The sequence below is a fragment of the Coptis chinensis genome, chromosome 8, assembly GCF_015680905.1.
Source record: "Coptis chinensis isolate HL-2020 chromosome 8, ASM1568090v1, whole genome shotgun sequence".
In the NCBI taxonomy this organism is placed as follows: Eukaryota; Viridiplantae; Streptophyta; class Magnoliopsida; order Ranunculales; family Ranunculaceae; genus Coptis; species Coptis chinensis.
In genome coordinates, this window is record NC_141463.1 from 11,309,915 (window position 1) to 11,326,979 (window position 17,065).

Sequence of the window (17,065 nt, forward strand, 5' to 3'; positions counted from 1 at the left end):
GTTTGGTTTGAGCGCTCCATGTAAACTTCGAAGTTCGGCGTTTTGGTGGTAGCGCCTCGTTTGAAGCGCAGTGCGTTAAGTGTATTGTCAGATGTCCAGTGTTTTGAGCGCAGGTGGTGCTCTGTTTGGGCGCAAGTGCGCTCCGTACAGAAATGGATGTCCAGTGTTTTGAGCGCAGGTAGCGCTCTGTTTGGGCGCAAGTGCGCTCCGTGTATTTTCGCGAGGAAAATTTAAGTGCTGAAATGGACAACCACAGTATAAATCAAACAAGGGTGGGTGGGTTTAATGGAACTTTAGAATGACTAATTATACTATGAAAACAATACTAAAGGGAACTAAGATGGCAACGGCGCCATTTGATAACCCGTAAAAACTCAATTAGATTTCTCTAACCTTATTCTTACGGTATCAATAATTTATTTCCTACTCTCACATATATATTCATTCAATATATAGAGTACGGAATCGTTCCACTCCTAGTTCTTTAGCATGTGTGTTTTCTAGCTTATCAATCCTACTAAAGTCTAATGAGAGGTTTACGGACTATACTACGATGCAAATTATGCTAACTAGATACGAATAACTCAACTACGGAATTTCTAACTTGACTCTATGATAAGAAATTAGGGGGATTGATTCGGCCTTAACTCTACTTAATCTATTAACAAAGAACTGTCGCACTCCAAATTGAAATGCTATCGCATAACAATTGGTAAATCTAATCCCTAACTATTCATGGCAATCTCTACCAAGTAATAACTAGCATGTGAAGCATTAAACCCATTCTCATGGTGAACTAATTACTTCTAGAATTGAATAGATTATCACGACGAATTCTAAGCTAACAAAATCAAGTTTTCATCAAGGCTTCCTCAACCCCTCTAATGGAGGTTTAGCCTAGAGTCATTAAACTATCATTTCCATATGAAATTAAATAAGTCATGATAAAAAGATTGAAACTTTGCTTATTTAAACTCATATGGAAACTACTCATGCAAGAATTTATACAAACTAATAATGACAAGTCTTTGAATCTAAGAATTGAAACTAACAAATTAATGGAAAATAAAACTAGATTATCAAGAACACTGTTTTATTAATCTAATGAATAATAAAACAATGATTCAAATACTAAATTAATAATCTACTTTGTTCTAAAGTAATTAATTAAACATGAAACTAGATCTAAAACAAGATATGAAAAAACTAATTAATTAACTAATTGAAATTCTAAAACTAAGTTCTAAAACTAATTAATAGAGGCTAACTAATCTAATTTCTAATCTAGGTCTAACTATCTACCATTAACAAAGAGCTAAGCTTTTGTTTTTATATGCTTCAGATCCAAAATTCGTGCATGGGCTTGGTGCCAAGTTTTGGGCCTGAAAATCGGGCCCAAAACCCAATTCTTTCAATCCGGAAAGGGCTATTCAGCTGGATTTGGCATTAACAGACTCTTTGTCCACTTCTGCTCCTCTGATTGGGTCAAGGCTTGGACCATTGGAAAGCTCTTTCCGATCTGATCGTTTTGACATAAGGTAGACCCAATTCCGAGGTCTGAGTCCAAAGATACGGCCTTCGAAAGTTCTGCTGACTTTGTGTGCTATTTCTGCCCGCGTTGACTTTGACTTTTCAACTTTGACCGGGTTTTAGAAAGGCTTTTTCTCCTCGAATCTTGGCCTTTACTCATAGAACTTCTTAGCAACCAACCCTTGCTCCTTTATCTCGCAAAAGTGGCACAATTCTGTACATAATTGACTTTACTGCCTGAAATACATAAAAACACATAATCAGTATTAACTCTTAGTTATTACTTACATAATTGGTCTAAAAGTATGATTATTAAGGGGTTAAAACTACAGTTTTGGGCTCTTATCATTCCCCTTCATATTGTTTAGTTAAATAATCGAAAGTTCTAAACAATTGAAATACCGTTTTTTCTTTTTTTTTTTTTTTTTTTTTTTTTTTTTTGCATTAATGATTGATTCAAAGTTAAGTGTCCAACAGTTTCAATTGGAAGCGTCCAGTTGTTACATGGTCGCTCTGATTCAATAGGGGATACAGACTCCATTGGAAGCATTCAGTTTTTAGCCAAAAATATATGAACTCGTCCATATGAAGGGGAACTTGTGATTCAACGAAATGAAGCCTGAGTGATAAAATTACTAAAGAAGCAAAATTCATCTCCTCCAACAAATATAGTGTCCAGAAGTTCAAAGAAATAGGTCCTACTTGGTGAAAATAAAAAGTCATATACCTTGACTATCCATAGTCATATTATGCTAAAAACTATGCTTGCTCCTCAAAGAGGTTGTTACCACGTTTAAGGTGAATATATCATAGATATCCTATATATGCAATAACATTTCGTCCATCTTACAATTGTGAGTTCTGGTTAATCTCTACAAATGACCATGTTATTTATGTTTCGCTACCCATCTGTTAATCAGGTACAATATTAAACTAATGGTCATGCTTCTTTTCAGGTGTGCAACGTTTTCTCCTATCCTATCTATCAATGGTGCCGCCAGTAACATGTGATGAATTTAAAGGAAATAGAAGAATGCATGCATGCTTTGGACCATACCATTAAAAAAATCGGTTACCACCCCCTTACATAAATTCAAAATTACGGTGAACGTGGCATTAAATCTACGTAAGAATACATACAGTTTTAATAAAGAAACTTTTGAATAAAAAAAATTTGAAGCCCTATTTGAAGCTCATACATATAGTAAACATTCACCTAACTAACCTAAGGATCATCTCAATGTAAATGGGAGAAAAAAAATCTGCCTCAGTTGACCTCTCTCCATTTGGACATGAGCTGAGCGACCCAAAAACACAAAAGTGACTGCTATAGGAAGATGATGGGACAAAGTGGTTCCTCTACATACCTGTCAACACGTCATAATAACCAAGCTACTATCAGAACCAAAAACGGAATACATGAAACCATGAGCTAAATCAAGAACACACCATATTCAATTAGCATGAATTAAGAGCTAACCCAACAATCTAAAGGTTCTGCTAGGAAAAAATTTGAGAGCACAGATTTGAAATGAAGACCATAGTCTTTGTAACTATTATAATCATGCTAAAGTAGTGATGTTGTAACCTTAATCCTCCGTATTGTCATATATACTGAAAAACAGCATAACAACCTTGATCGTTATGATTTTTTCTATGCAACAAAGAAGCTTAAATTTCCAATTGAAACACCTGCTAAAAGTTCCAAAAGTAATCAACAACATTAATGGGAAACCTTTTAACGACAGATTATCTCATCCCACAACTCACAATTTCATTTTCCATTGAATTTAAATAGTAGTTTGTCCTCAAAAATAAATCCAAGGTTCATTCTAACAGGGTCTTCCTAAAGATAAAAATAATATACCATAGCGATTCTAACGCAATAATGCTCCCAACGCCCCTGCTCCTGGAATTCCCACTTTGGTTTGGTCTTCCATGATGAATAAATACATATAATTTCCATTCAAAGGCAAATTGAACAAACCATATATATGTAATATTGTAATATATGTAATATAATATCGCAATATATATCTATAGTAGAGAAGGTGAATAAAGATTTTACCAAGCGATGATAAATAGCTCCTTGCCAATTCAGATAGAACTTGCAGGCTTTCCATCACCACCTCCTAGTTTGGGACCCTTTGATGCAGCACCACCCTTGGGCACTTTACTCTGAGTCTTCTGTGACTTGGCCATCACCTTAGCTTTCTTTGCTTTCTTTTTCATCCTTTGCCTTCTTTACCCCCTCTTTGATTTCATTGTCCCCCAAAATAAAATAATGGTTAATACAATGCTAAAAAAAAAAAAAAAACTTGGAAGTTGGGCTTGGAAGTTGAATACAGCATTGTGCACATGCTCATAACAGCAAAAGACAAATTCCTCCTAGCCATCATCAATGAAAGGAGAAAAATAGCTTACCAGAGAGCGGCTTCACGGGTTGCATCAGGAGCTTCAGTCTTTTCAGTTCTTTTCTTCTGGATAACCTCCAAGGTAGCACCAACAATAGACCTAGAGTATGGCTTCTTTGTGGCACGACGCCTTATCTTTACAGCCTCTGCAGCAATGTCTTGCCATGCGTGCGAAATAAGACAAAAAACTTAAAATCAACCATGAAGACATATGCATGGCCAATAACACCAATGATAGGGCAAGAAGAAAAATATAAACTCACCTTCTTATGTTGCTTCCTATACGTGGCCGTCCAGGTAAGCTTTGAAGGCTTGAGGCGCGCGGTTGTGGAAGTACCTCTTGCATTTTGAAATTAAATAGAGGAAAACCTGAGGGCATGAAAGAAGAACAGTTTACTTGAAAGGTTTGGAAAATGAGATTGCCACATAAACTACAACCATACACGAACGAAATTGTGTAAAAATTACTACCATAACTTACCTGAGAATCAGCGCACACAAATCTGATACCCCTGCTAGGATATATCTTAGCACCACTGAAACGACAAAGTTCAGTCCTGAAAAGAATTCAAAGTCATTATCAGGATTCAGGAGCTAACCAAAGAAATAGGAAATAGGAAAAAAAAAAAAAAAAAAAAAAAAATTGAAGTACCAAAGTTCATGCCTTATCCAGTTAATATATGAACATTAGGGTGTTTAGAGTTAGTTTGGATATTACTCAACTATGCCTCTGACTCCATAACTTGAAGAGTTAAAATTTATAATCAATTTAGTAGGAAGTTGAACACCATATAAGTTGTAACATAACAATAGACTCATGAAGTCTAGAAATGAACCGATTAGACCCTCCAACAATTGCAACTTTTTTGAGTTAATACCCAAAACGGCTTTAAAATTTCTTAAAAAAACCCATGAAATACCCAAATACCAATAGCCATTTTCAGAAACCTCTACTAACCTTCATCGCCGCCGTTGATCATCATGTCTATAATTTGGGGATTGTAATGAGCTTTGATATCTCTAATCCTCATGCTTCTCTAATTCTTTTTGAAAATCGCGGATTTAACAGACTCAAAACTAAAGGAAGAAAACATAAGCAATCAAATAAAATTTGTAAGAACATATGCCGAAGAAACAGATTTTCGTCGCCTCGTTTTTTGTTTAAACAGCGAAAGGGTTTGGTAGATAGAACCCCGAGTATTTCAAGAGTAAGAAAAACAATCTGACTTTTTCGAATAAACACACTTCAAACCGCATACAATGCTACAAAGGACTAAACAATATCGGTGTTTGCATAAAGTAGGAAGAACTTTATGAGGAACTAACCTTGAGTTCCTGGAGACTACGCTTTGAAGCCACGTCCAAACTCAAAAACGACTTTATTTTTTTATTTTTTTGCTTCTCCAATTGTGAATGATAAAAACCCCCAATTCCTCAATTTAAACACACCCCCAATGTCTACAACAATTTGGTAAGGTGGTAAAATTAGTGGACAACACAAACTCACCGTTAACTTCCAATGTGAAACACTAAGAAACCAACAAAAACACATGAAGTTCACATTCTCAAATCTCACGCAGTGATCACACAATAGAATCCAAAAACAAAAAGTCAGGAATTTTTTTTGAGAAAACCATTTTTAGATACAACAGGTTGCAAGCAAAACCCAAAACCCAATTTCACGCTTCAAAAAAAGAAAACCACAAATCTTCAAGACAAATTGTATGTCTTAAGACAAACTATTTCATTGACTCTTCACTCTATATCTTAAGACATTTAAGACAAACTGTACGTAGAACTGGCAAAACGGAAAAAACATTGCATATATTAATTATAGACAAAGAGACGCAATTCAAGATGTAATTCCTTAGAGGCAAATACTCAGAGAAGGCTAGAGCCCTAGCTAGTACATTTAAAGTATTATTGAGTTTCTCTCACCATTATAAATTGTCTACAAACATATATAGTTCATAATCAGTAAACAACTATACTAAGTAAGGAAATCTTGTTAATGCCAGCTATCAGTTTCACACTACTAATGAATGTCAGTTTGTGGTTTTCTAAACTCCCATACACAGTTCCTGCCAAGAAGACCGAAAGCAATGAAAAATTAAGAAGATAAGCTGTAGTAATGATCTGTTTGTTTGTGTAATTAGTTTCCATAGAAGGTAAAACAGACCTTGCTTACCTGATAATTGTCCATTAAGAAAGACATGCAAAGCATGACCTGTTGACAACATCGTGAGTACAGGATACTGTTCATTCTTCAAGAAGGCTTCATCTGGATCTATCTTAACACTGACTGTTCATTCTCTTAGAAAAATGTGAGCCAACGGTTTTATGTTACCTGTAAAATTTATAAAACAATGCAGTCTTAGATGAAAAAAAAAAACATGAACCAAGAGGACAAAGAGATACGCAAGGGCTTTAAATCAATATCGATATCGATATCGAAATCAAGTAATCAAATAGAGGACAAATATATTACCTTTTGAAACCGAGATTTTTTTTTTTTCGCTTGACTTCTAATAATAATCGGTAGTACATCAGGTATGTTTTTTTTTTTTTTTGTGGCTTTCAGTTTAAGGGAGAGCAAATTAGGGGAGATTTGGGAGAGAGAAGAAGAAAAGAGACGGTTGGTTTCTCCCATTTAATTTCGGTATAAAAGGTAATTATTTGGCAATTAATAAAGGGTAAGTCGCGAATAATTGAATAGTGGCGTGTAGTTGATTTCGGACCTGAATTTACACAAACGTCCTTAAGTTACTATGTAATCTTAAGGATATAGATGGTAGTAAATTTTGAAATGACGAAGTAGTCCTTCTTAATTAAAGGCATTGAATAATTGATTTTAATATTTTATCAAGGATATTTCATGGTACAAAAAAGACTGGTCCAATTTAAATGTCCATGTTAATTATCACTGCCTCCCAATGCTGCTTCCCAGGATTTGCCATATACCTGCTGACAACACTAACTGCCTGTGAAATGTCTGGGCGTGTGCACACCATAGCATACATCAAACTGCCCACGACACTTGCATAAGGAACATTTGCCATATGCTTTTGTTCCTCCAATCGAACTAGGAGAGAACTTAGTGAAAAGCCTAAAATGCCCAAACTAAAGGTGTAGAAACCGACTTTGCATTCTCCATACCAAATCGAGAAATTACTTTCTGAATGTATTTCTTCTGAGATACAACTATCCGTCGCTTCTTCCTATCTCTGTCAATCTCCATGCCCAATATCTTCTTGGCTCCACCTAAGTCTTTCATCTCAAACTCGAGCTAAGTTGAGATTTCAACTTGTCTATCTCCACCATGCTTTTGGAAGCAATAAGCATGCCATCCACATAAAGCGGGGAGATAGATGAAGTCATTACCACTTAAGCCTTTTAAAGTAGACACGCTAGGTCATACTTACCGGTGTACTCATGTTGCATCATCATGAATGTGTCAAAGCGCTTTGTACCATTACGGGCAATTGCTTTAACCCGCATAAATGACCGATTCAATTTGCATACATAATCTTTTTCAAGAACGACAAACCCCCGGGTTGTCTCATATAGATCTCTTCTTCCAAGTCCCCATGCAAGAAAGCAGTTTTCACATCAAGTTGCTCTAACTCCAAGTTGAAGTGTACAACTAAACTTAATAACACACGAATGGAAGTATGTTTGACCACCGGGGAAAATACCTCATTATAGTCAACTCCTTCCTTCTGTGAAAAACCCTTTGCTACCACTCTTGCCTTGTACCCAGTACTGTCGGACTCAGGAAGGACCTCTTTCTTTCTGAACACCCATTTACTGTCGATAGTCCTTTTGCCCTTTGGCAATAAAACTAGGTCCCATGAGTGATTTTTATCAAGAGATTCCATCTCTGCTTGCATAGCTACCAACCAATCTCTGTAATAAGCATCTCTAACAGCTTCCTTGAAGCTATCTCGCTCATCATCTTCGATATTCGGCATATGCCACTAAATCCACGACCATAGTGTTTCACCGGCTTACCGTGCCCATACTTGTGCACTTCTTTAACTTTGTCTCGTGGCCTAGGGTCGCCCACTACAAATTGCGGATGCTCTTGCTCTTCTTCCTTCTTTGTCGTGGTGGTTCCATGATTTGGTACCTCATCATGATCTAACCGGTCATCTCACAGATCGGACAACTCAAGCTCATTAGCTTGAACTTCTATCGCCCATTCACCATTCTTGCCAGAACTTCCTGGGCCATCAAAGATAACACGGAAGTCTCATCAAAGGTAAACATCTGGCGACCGGGGAACTTGTGGTCTTCTAGACACCACAATCAGTATCCCTTTACCCTATTTGCGAAACTAAGAATATGGCGCCTTCTTAGCTCTAGGATCTAGCTTGTCCGCCCCTCACATGGTAGTAGTAAGTCGATCCAAACACTTTCGCGAAAAATACTATAATCATTTGGGTTACCCGACCACACCTCATAAGGTGTCCCGCAATCTATAGCCCGGTAATCGGTGACCTATCATACGGGTAACACGCCATGGACACCGTGATTCCGCCTCAATACTTTTTGCCTGGGGACGGCATTAGACAATAAACATCTTGCTCTTTCAAGCAAAGTTCTATTCATCCCTCTCGCCATTCCATTCTGGCGTGGCGTGCCCTTGATCGTCTAGTGTCCGGCAATTCCTGTTACAAGCATTTAACTCTTGGAAAGGTCCATAGGTATACTCGCATTACCATTGTCGATCAGTAATGTCTTTACTTTCCTATCAATGCGATTCTCAACCCTTGCCTTCCACTTCTTAAATGTCTCAAACACTTCATCTTTCGATTTCATCATATACCCCACACATAGCGAGTATGATCATCAATGAATGAGACATAATAGCGGTTACCTCCCTTTGAAGCCACCACGGAGGGTCCCCAAACATCCGTGATGCACATAATCAAGGATGCTGTTGTCGTGTGCTTGCTTGACTTGAACTTGACTGCTGACTGCTTCCCATAGACGCAATGCTCACGGAACCCCATACTTGCCTTCTTCAAGTTCTTCAAGAACCCTCGCTTGCACAACTCAGACAAACCCTTTTCACTCATATGCCCTAAACGCATATGCCATATCTTAGTGCACTCAGAATCATTACTACATACACCCACTGCTACATCGCCTATCACCGTACTACCTATCAGAGTATACAAGGTTCCATATTTTTGACCCTTCATAACAACTAAAGAGCCATTAACAATATTTAGGACTCCACCTTCGCCCACAAACTTGTGGCCTTTGGAATCCAAGGTACCAAGAGAAATAAGACTTTTCTTTAGCTCAGGAACATGTCTCACATCGGTTAAAGTCCTCACTACACCATCATACATCTTGACCCGTATAGTTCCAATTCCTACCGTCTTACAAGCAACGTCATTACCCATTAAAACGGAACCACCATCAATGCTCTCATAAGAAGTAAACCACTTTCTATTCGGACACATATGATAGGAACATCCGAAATCAAGAATCCACTTTTCGGTCATATAGTCTTGTGTGGACACCACGAGATGAACTCATCCTCTTGAGCTGAAGCATAATTTGCCTCAATTTTTGCCTTACCTTTCTTTTCCGACCATCTCTCTTGTTCTCTTTCTTCGGGTGAGGACAATTACTTGTATAATGTCCCTTTTCATTGCAATTGTAAGAATCGTACATATTTTAAAGGCTTCTTTGACTTGGACCTAGAATTCTCATTACTTGAATAATTACGTTCATCACAATTTCCTCTTGCCACTAGCCCCGACTGCATCAATGCTATTCTCTACACGTGTCTTCTTCATCAACTCATAAGAAAAAGTGCACTTTGAACCGTCCAAGATCGGCGACTTTCTCGTTCATGAATGTAGTCATTAGATGCTCATAGCTTTCTGGCAAGGAGAATATTAAACATGCCGCTTGATCCTCATCATCCATCTTCATACCAACATTCAAATAATCCGCTAGACGTCGACGGAACTCACTAACGTGCTCTTGCATTGTTGAACCATCGACCATCATGTACCGATAAAGATGCTTCTTAAGGTACATCTTCTTCGTCATGCTCTTGGTTATATACATAGACTCTAGTTTGAGCCAAATACCGGCAGCGGTATTTTCTCCCATCACACTATACATAACCTCATTAGCAAGACATAACCGGATTGATGAGCAAGCTTGAAGATCGAACTCTTCCCAATCATCATTACTCATACTCGCCGCCTTAGATTTAATCCCCTTTAAAGCCTTGTGCAAACCTTGTTGGATGAGGATGTCCTTTACTTGGACTTGCCAAATCCCAAAGTTATTCTTCCCATTAAACTTCTCTACTTCAAACCTTGCGTTTGACATCTTGGGAGCCATCTTTCAAGTTACACACAATAACCCAAAAGAAACAGTTTCACCTCGGAATTTAATCGAACACCTTGTCTATACAAATTTTGAGCACTAAACTCAAAATCCTAGGTCGTATACCTACGCTCCGATACCAATTGTTATGAATATATAAATGCGGAAACAACGTTACCCACAACAAACGGATCAATTATACACAAAGATCGATCCTTCACACTAGACAAGACTTCAACACCCTCCAAGCAATATCCCAACACTTCTCAATATCAAATAACAAGCATATAAAGTAAAACAATTAATGTAAAGGAAGAACAAACTACAAGACGAGATATATCGTGGTTCGGCAATTTGCCTACTTCCACACTGCGAGTTCCAAGCTTTCTTGGATGTCCCGAGTAGCAGATTACAAGTCTCTCAATTCACTCACAAAGAATGAACACTCAACTCACAAAGAATTGCACTCTTATAATCTCTCTCTTTCTTGGTTTTGGAAAAAGTTAGGTTTTCCAAAAAACTGATTTTGTTTTTATACCAAAACCAAAAAATCGATTGATTCTTGTAAGCGAAGCCCACAAAAAGGACTCGGCCGAAGGCCACTTTCGAGTCGCGGGCGCGCCAAAACATCGAACCATGAGCGGGTTGCGCTCTGGCTCTGAAGGTAGCTCGAAGCGTAAAATCGAGAAAAAACTCTTTTTTCTCTACATTTTCATATGGTGGATTTTTTGGAAAGGAAACAATAAATCACAGCTAACCTTTAGGATTAATGAGATTCTTTTGACATTATTTTGTGGAACTCCATAAATTAAAAGTGCCTGTAGAACAATCAAGTAGAAGGAGAAAAAAGGATCACTACTTAATAATGAAGTGATAAAAAAAGTCACCTACACAAGATTAATATGAGTAATATGATTACATGCATCACCAACGTATTATGTATGTTTATCCAGAAAGCAAGCTTCTCCTTGTGCTTCAATTTTCTAAGATCAACTTTCTCCAACCCGAACAAATGACTGCAAGAAAATAACTACATTGTCACGCCCTAACAAAATTACAAATGAAAGTACATAATATTGTCATCATTTACGTTTTTGTGGTTTGGTACGTTTTGCCAAGTATACTTTTATGGGAACGATACTTTTAGGGTAATATCGTTCCCCGCATGGTACCGAGCAATAAATCCTAAGAGGTTATTGATATGATGAAGGAATGTTTGTGTGATTTGTGTTTGAATTCAAAACTTCTCGCTTTCTGATCAATTTAGTACCATAAAATGATTTTCCAACACAAAGCGGCTTGGAAACATGCGAGGAAGATGGTTAACAATCAAACTGCATCTGTAAGGACTCCATAATATCAATTTTAAAGTGAATATCTGAGAAAGTGAGAGAGCTACAGATATGTTCATGGATACGCGTGAAGTAACCGACAAAGATACGGTTTCGATTAAGGGGATCGGCGGCATCCATGCTGAGCGAGCATGTTTGCAACCCCCGACTAAAAACATCATCAGTGTATTCAAACGTATTGATGGAGTTGAGAATGTGTCTGGAATAGCCGATATAAAATGTAAATGATCGAATTATAAAATCTAACATATTGATGGAGTTGAGAATGTGTCTGGATTAGCCATAAACTAATATACACACTATAATGCAGGACATGTACCAAATGTCATAAATCACTTCAGGATGAGCTAAGAACTTGGGAACTGCACACTCTCAGTGAAAAGTGAATGCCGGATTTTATTCATCACTAGTACAGTAGTACTACACTCAAGGAAAAAGTTGAGCCAAAGCCTGGAGGCATCTACCATGCATATTGATTGAGTACAGAAAATGATTCCACATGTCTTGTTTCCCAATGCTTGATTATCTAAAGAATAATTGATTTCCAAGTTGCGTAACATGCAGAGCAATAACAAGGTGTTAACTACTAAAAAAATTGCTTAAGATCCGACAAAGATACCTATATTTTTGTAACATGTCATCAATAGCATCCAGCCTCTGACTATCTCTACATATCTTGGGAATCTCTGCCATTGTGCTATAAGGTCCACTGAACTCTTTTAGCCCTTCTATATGGAAAGGGTTCTCTAGATATGCATCAAATGAAGAATCCTTTCTCCGACAAGGGCTCCATGAATTATAGTGATCTTGTGGGGAAAACACACTCTCTGATGACAATGATGAACTAGGAGAAGATGAGAGGCCATGATGCAACAGAGGGGGGTCACAAACTCTGCAATATATAGCTGATATGCACTTAATCAGATCTTCAGATATCCTGTTAGGTGCCTCAGGGAGGGTACCCAGATGTTCAGCCAAACTAACGACACTTGAAGTGCACTTGGCACATACTGTCGATAAGAAATTTAAATTCAAACTAGCAAGTCAGGACAGGCCTACAAATTCTCAGACAGCGCATAGACAGATATGAGATTAAGAAAGAAGATTTAATCACCTCCTGATAAGACAAAGGTTGGGAGTGGCATGACCATAGGTCTTTAGCTAGATTTTCTCCTGGTGGAGAAGTTCGAGTTTTATAAGTTGAGTGATAAGATAATGCAGAATGACTGTGGTGAATCCCAGAATCTAATAGCACCTCCTTCACCACAGCAGCATTCTTTTGCTTCTGGGGATTGGCGCATGAATTTTAAGTCACCATTGGTTGACTAGAATTAATCACTGAATAATCTTTCTTCGGCGTGTAGTCATCTTTGTTTACTTGTCGATGTGTCCCTTTCTGGGGTACTGGAGGTGACTTTACTCTTCTGTCTTTTGTTGGATGAGATACAGAGGAGATTTGCTGATCAAATACATTCCGGTACAGTGAGAGAAGATGTTGTTCCAACTGTACGACTTCCCATTCCAATAATGCAATCTCTTTGATTAGTTCCATGGCAGGCTGAATCCAAAATAAGTGTTATTAGTAAGTCCTATCTACCAATTTAGTGTACAAGAACCCAGAGAAACAGATGCTAAGTATCAAGTAGAAGGAGAAAACATATTCTAATAACCCAAAAGAGTTTGTTGGACATGAAATTGATCTTTGTAGTGGTAGCAACTAAGCAGAATAATGTCCTACTTGTTCGACCTTATGACAACATCAACTGCTTTATATATAAAAAATGTATTCTTCATTTTATGTTTTGTGGCTGGTAAGTTGTATTCTAGTATTGGGGATTTTGAGCCAAGGTCTCTGGTAACTAAACTAGCTGGCACCTCCACAAAATTATAATTATAAAATTTTACAAAAGGTACGTACAGACAAAATGCATCTAAAGAAACCATCATAGTAACATAGTGAATACAAGGATACAAGTAACTAGGTAAATCTGACACTGTTTAGGTGATAAAATGAGGAAAGAGCTACCTTCGGAGTTAAACTTTCCTTTGACGTATAAAGGGAGGAAGACTTCTGCATTAAGGCCTCTTCAGCAGCCATCCGTACAACAAATTGGTCTTGTAATCTTTTTTCAAGCTGTACAATCTGCATTAAAAGACAATCGGGATGAGGGACGACAAGCAAACAACAAGGGCCTAAAACATAAGGCGTAGACCTCCAGGTTCTTTAGCATGAAGCTTATATGTTTGTGTGTGGTAATGGGTGACTTGGAGAAGTAAATGACTAAAAAATTGGCAAAGGAAGAGAAAATGTTTGGAAAGATAAGTTTTATATCCTTCTCTATTTTCCATAACTGTTTGTCATTTGCAAGGATCATAAAAAAGAAAAAGAGATGCATGAAAACATTTAAACATGAAATAAGATACTATATCCAACCACAAATTAATTTCATAAAGCTAGTAGGTCTTTGGTAAATTCAGACCATTCATACCCTTTGCTCATGTAAAGAGCTAACCTCGGTGCTAGGCAATCGCTTTTTCACCAGTTGATTGCATTCCTTCAGGTCCCCCATATCCTTGTAACCAAATAATTCCAAATCAAACACTTGTGGGAATGCCTAAAAGTTTTAAGGATATGGTATATATAAAGCTACCATGGAACTAGTGTAAAATGCATTAGTGCAGGCTACTGGCAACATCTTATGGTTTTCATGGGCACTTGTAAACAAAGAATCAATAGTAGCATTTGGAATTACCGAAGATTTTACGAAAAAATTGAATTCTTACCGACTTAAGACCAGGAGTTTCAGGGGAACTATACAAATTAAATTCTTGCACTCGCTGATCGGCTTCGCTGAAAATTCACAAATACAAACATGAAGTTCAACATAATTAGCATATGCATTTGGTTTTGGTGCGTAGAGAACACCCAAGTGATTTCTGTTTTACCAAAAACTAGTATCAGGATCTTTTTCATGTGTTTGATTAACACACAAGAAGAAATGAAAGAGGGAAAAGGGTTGCATTAAGTAGTTGTTGAATCGCAATTTGAACATTGCTATAATCTTTTCCAGCTAAATAAACCATCACTTTAAACTAAAAAAGGCACAAAAAATAAAAAACTTGCAATGGAACAACCATACCTCTTAGAACGCCTGTGCTGTGAAGATACTCTCATTGACTTAAATGGCTTAACATGATCATGCTCGTTCCCCTTGTGCAAGTTAATGCTTAAGGTCTCTTCAAACCCCATTGTGAAAGAAGCTTGAAACTTGCGTAAATTCCATTACAAAATGATAAAAGAGTTGAAAGCTAAAAATACAGCCTTACATAGTTGATAGTTCAGAGAAAAGACAGAGAGCACTAACTGAGTTGAGTGGTAGAAAAAAGGAGCCAACCCCCAGTAATGAAAATGCCAAAAATGGTTGAATATCTTATGTGTCTTACTGCACACAACCATATGAAACTCTTTTAACCACCAGAAGTGATCATTTGGTTCTGAACATCATGAGCAGAAGTAATAACTTTTACTTAATAAAGCTTAAAAGAAGGAAACCATTAAATTAGAATCTCTCTTCTTGTTCCTCCATACTTTCTAACGTTTTCTTTGGGAAGTTTTTTTGCATTAAAAGCAGAGAAGGAAATCAGACCTTTTATAACACCCCGTTAATTTTCTTTATTTTTTTCCTTATTATTAGGATTTAAAAAGTAATAATAATATTAAAAAGAAAAAAAAAGGATAAAGATAAAATAAGATAAGATAAAAAAGTTGAAGAGTTAGAAGGGTTTGGTTATAACCGAACTCTCCATATTTGTTAGTTTTTTTGGGGTTTTTGAAATAGAAGAGAAAAACAGATAGACGGGCTCCAAAAGAGAGAGAGAGAGAGATTACGGTTGTGAGAGAGAGAGAGAGAGAGAGATTACGGTTGTGAGAGAGATAAAAGCCGGAAGAAGAAGACAACCTTCATATACGCGCAACGGTGTGACGTTGTGAGAGAGATAAAAGCCGGAAGAAGAAGACAACCTTCATATACGCGCAACGGTGTGACTTTCGATTTCGTTGGTTTTCGCTTTTCCGATCAATTCGCAAGTGAGTAACCTAAACTCTAAACAGTATTATTTTTATCTTGATATTGATTAAAATATATTTTATTAACAAATTGGTTCTTTGATACGAAACAAGAATGTTAGTTAGTTGAATCGCCATAAAGGGCATGCGTTACTAATGAACTTCTGTCACCAAGTTTTTGTTTTTATATATTTGATTTGTTGGGTAAAATACATATTAGTTGTTAACAGTTAGTCAATCATAGACTTGAAGTTTTGATGCGTAAGGATTTAGAAGTATTTCTTATCTACTTAGATTTTGTGGACTTTAGTAAATACTGTTAGTAAATTAAAGACTATGTATGAGTTAGAAATTTAACTTACATACTACTATTTCGATGGTGTTATTGTTAAGAAGGTGATATATATTGGCACCAAGGCTTTTTGTTTTATGTGTAGGTATGTTTGTATGGCTAGGCATGTGTAGTGATACCTGTTGGTTTTTGTTTGACTTGGTCTGACTTTATATGTCAGAATTTGGGCGGGCTTTTATGTTCAGAATGAAGTTATAAGCTTAAGCTTAAGGTTTAATAGCTTTAAGCATTTTTCGGTCATTAATGATATTTGATATATTGGTAGCTTCAAGACTTTTCTGAGACTGATGATATTAGATACTTGGTACTGTTTGATTTACTTGATAGCTACAGGTGGAATAATATACTATTCAAATAATGAAAGGTGAGCATAAATGGACTGTCATAATATAGATTCTACAAAAGTATAAAACAGTTATAAAATACAAGAAAAAGTGTGTCCGTATAGATCCAAGGAATTGATTACATGTGAGTATAGTTTTATTTTTGGTCTGACATGGATTCTCTCTATACTCTGGTATATATGGGTTTGCTTGTATTGTCGTTGGTGGTCTGTAGGGCATTGATTATTTGGAAGCCTTTAATATATATTTGAATATTTGATTCTTATGAGTATGTAAAAGTTCAGTATGGCTATAACTGATGTGAAAACATTATTGAAGGTAAGAATAGATTTGCTGAAATTTTAAGAAAAGTTAGCGCTGGTCTGATTTCAAACTCAATTTTGATTTAGTTATAGTTTGAACTAGAATTTTAGGAAAACATAAAAATATAAGGTCTGGAAGTCTGCTTTCCAACCCAATCGACCTCGTTGCATTCCGAGGTTTGTGGATATGGTTACGGTGTTCGGAAGTTAGCACGTCAGAATTTTCTGACTGCAGAAATCCGGATCTGTGCCTGTTTTCGAACCACGTTTTCACATAGGTAGGTTCAGATTCAAACTCTCGCCAAAACATGAAAAAATAATTTTTATGTGTCTGTTTTCCAACCCAAT

The 17,065-nt window shown here is 36.9% G+C and overlaps 1 pseudogene across 1 annotated transcript; it reads right to left on the minus strand.

Annotated features, from left to right (window-relative positions):
• Positions 1 to 1,123: 1,123 nt before the first annotated feature.
• LOC147479937 (uncharacterized) lies at positions 1,124 to 15,503 on the minus strand (annotated as a pseudogene). The gene is made up of 15 exons (XR_015205416.1): positions 14,794 to 15,503; positions 14,438 to 14,504; positions 14,143 to 14,226; positions 13,680 to 13,796; positions 12,725 to 13,211; positions 12,273 to 12,663; positions 11,221 to 11,317; positions 11,060 to 11,119; positions 6,133 to 6,246; positions 4,426 to 4,501; positions 4,208 to 4,313; positions 3,955 to 4,102; positions 3,599 to 3,783; positions 2,797 to 2,897; positions 1,124 to 1,767 (listed from the first exon to the last, which is right to left on the minus strand). The product of XR_015205416.1 is annotated as an uncharacterized LOC147479937 (transcript).
• Positions 15,504 to 17,065: the final 1,562 nt, after the last annotated feature.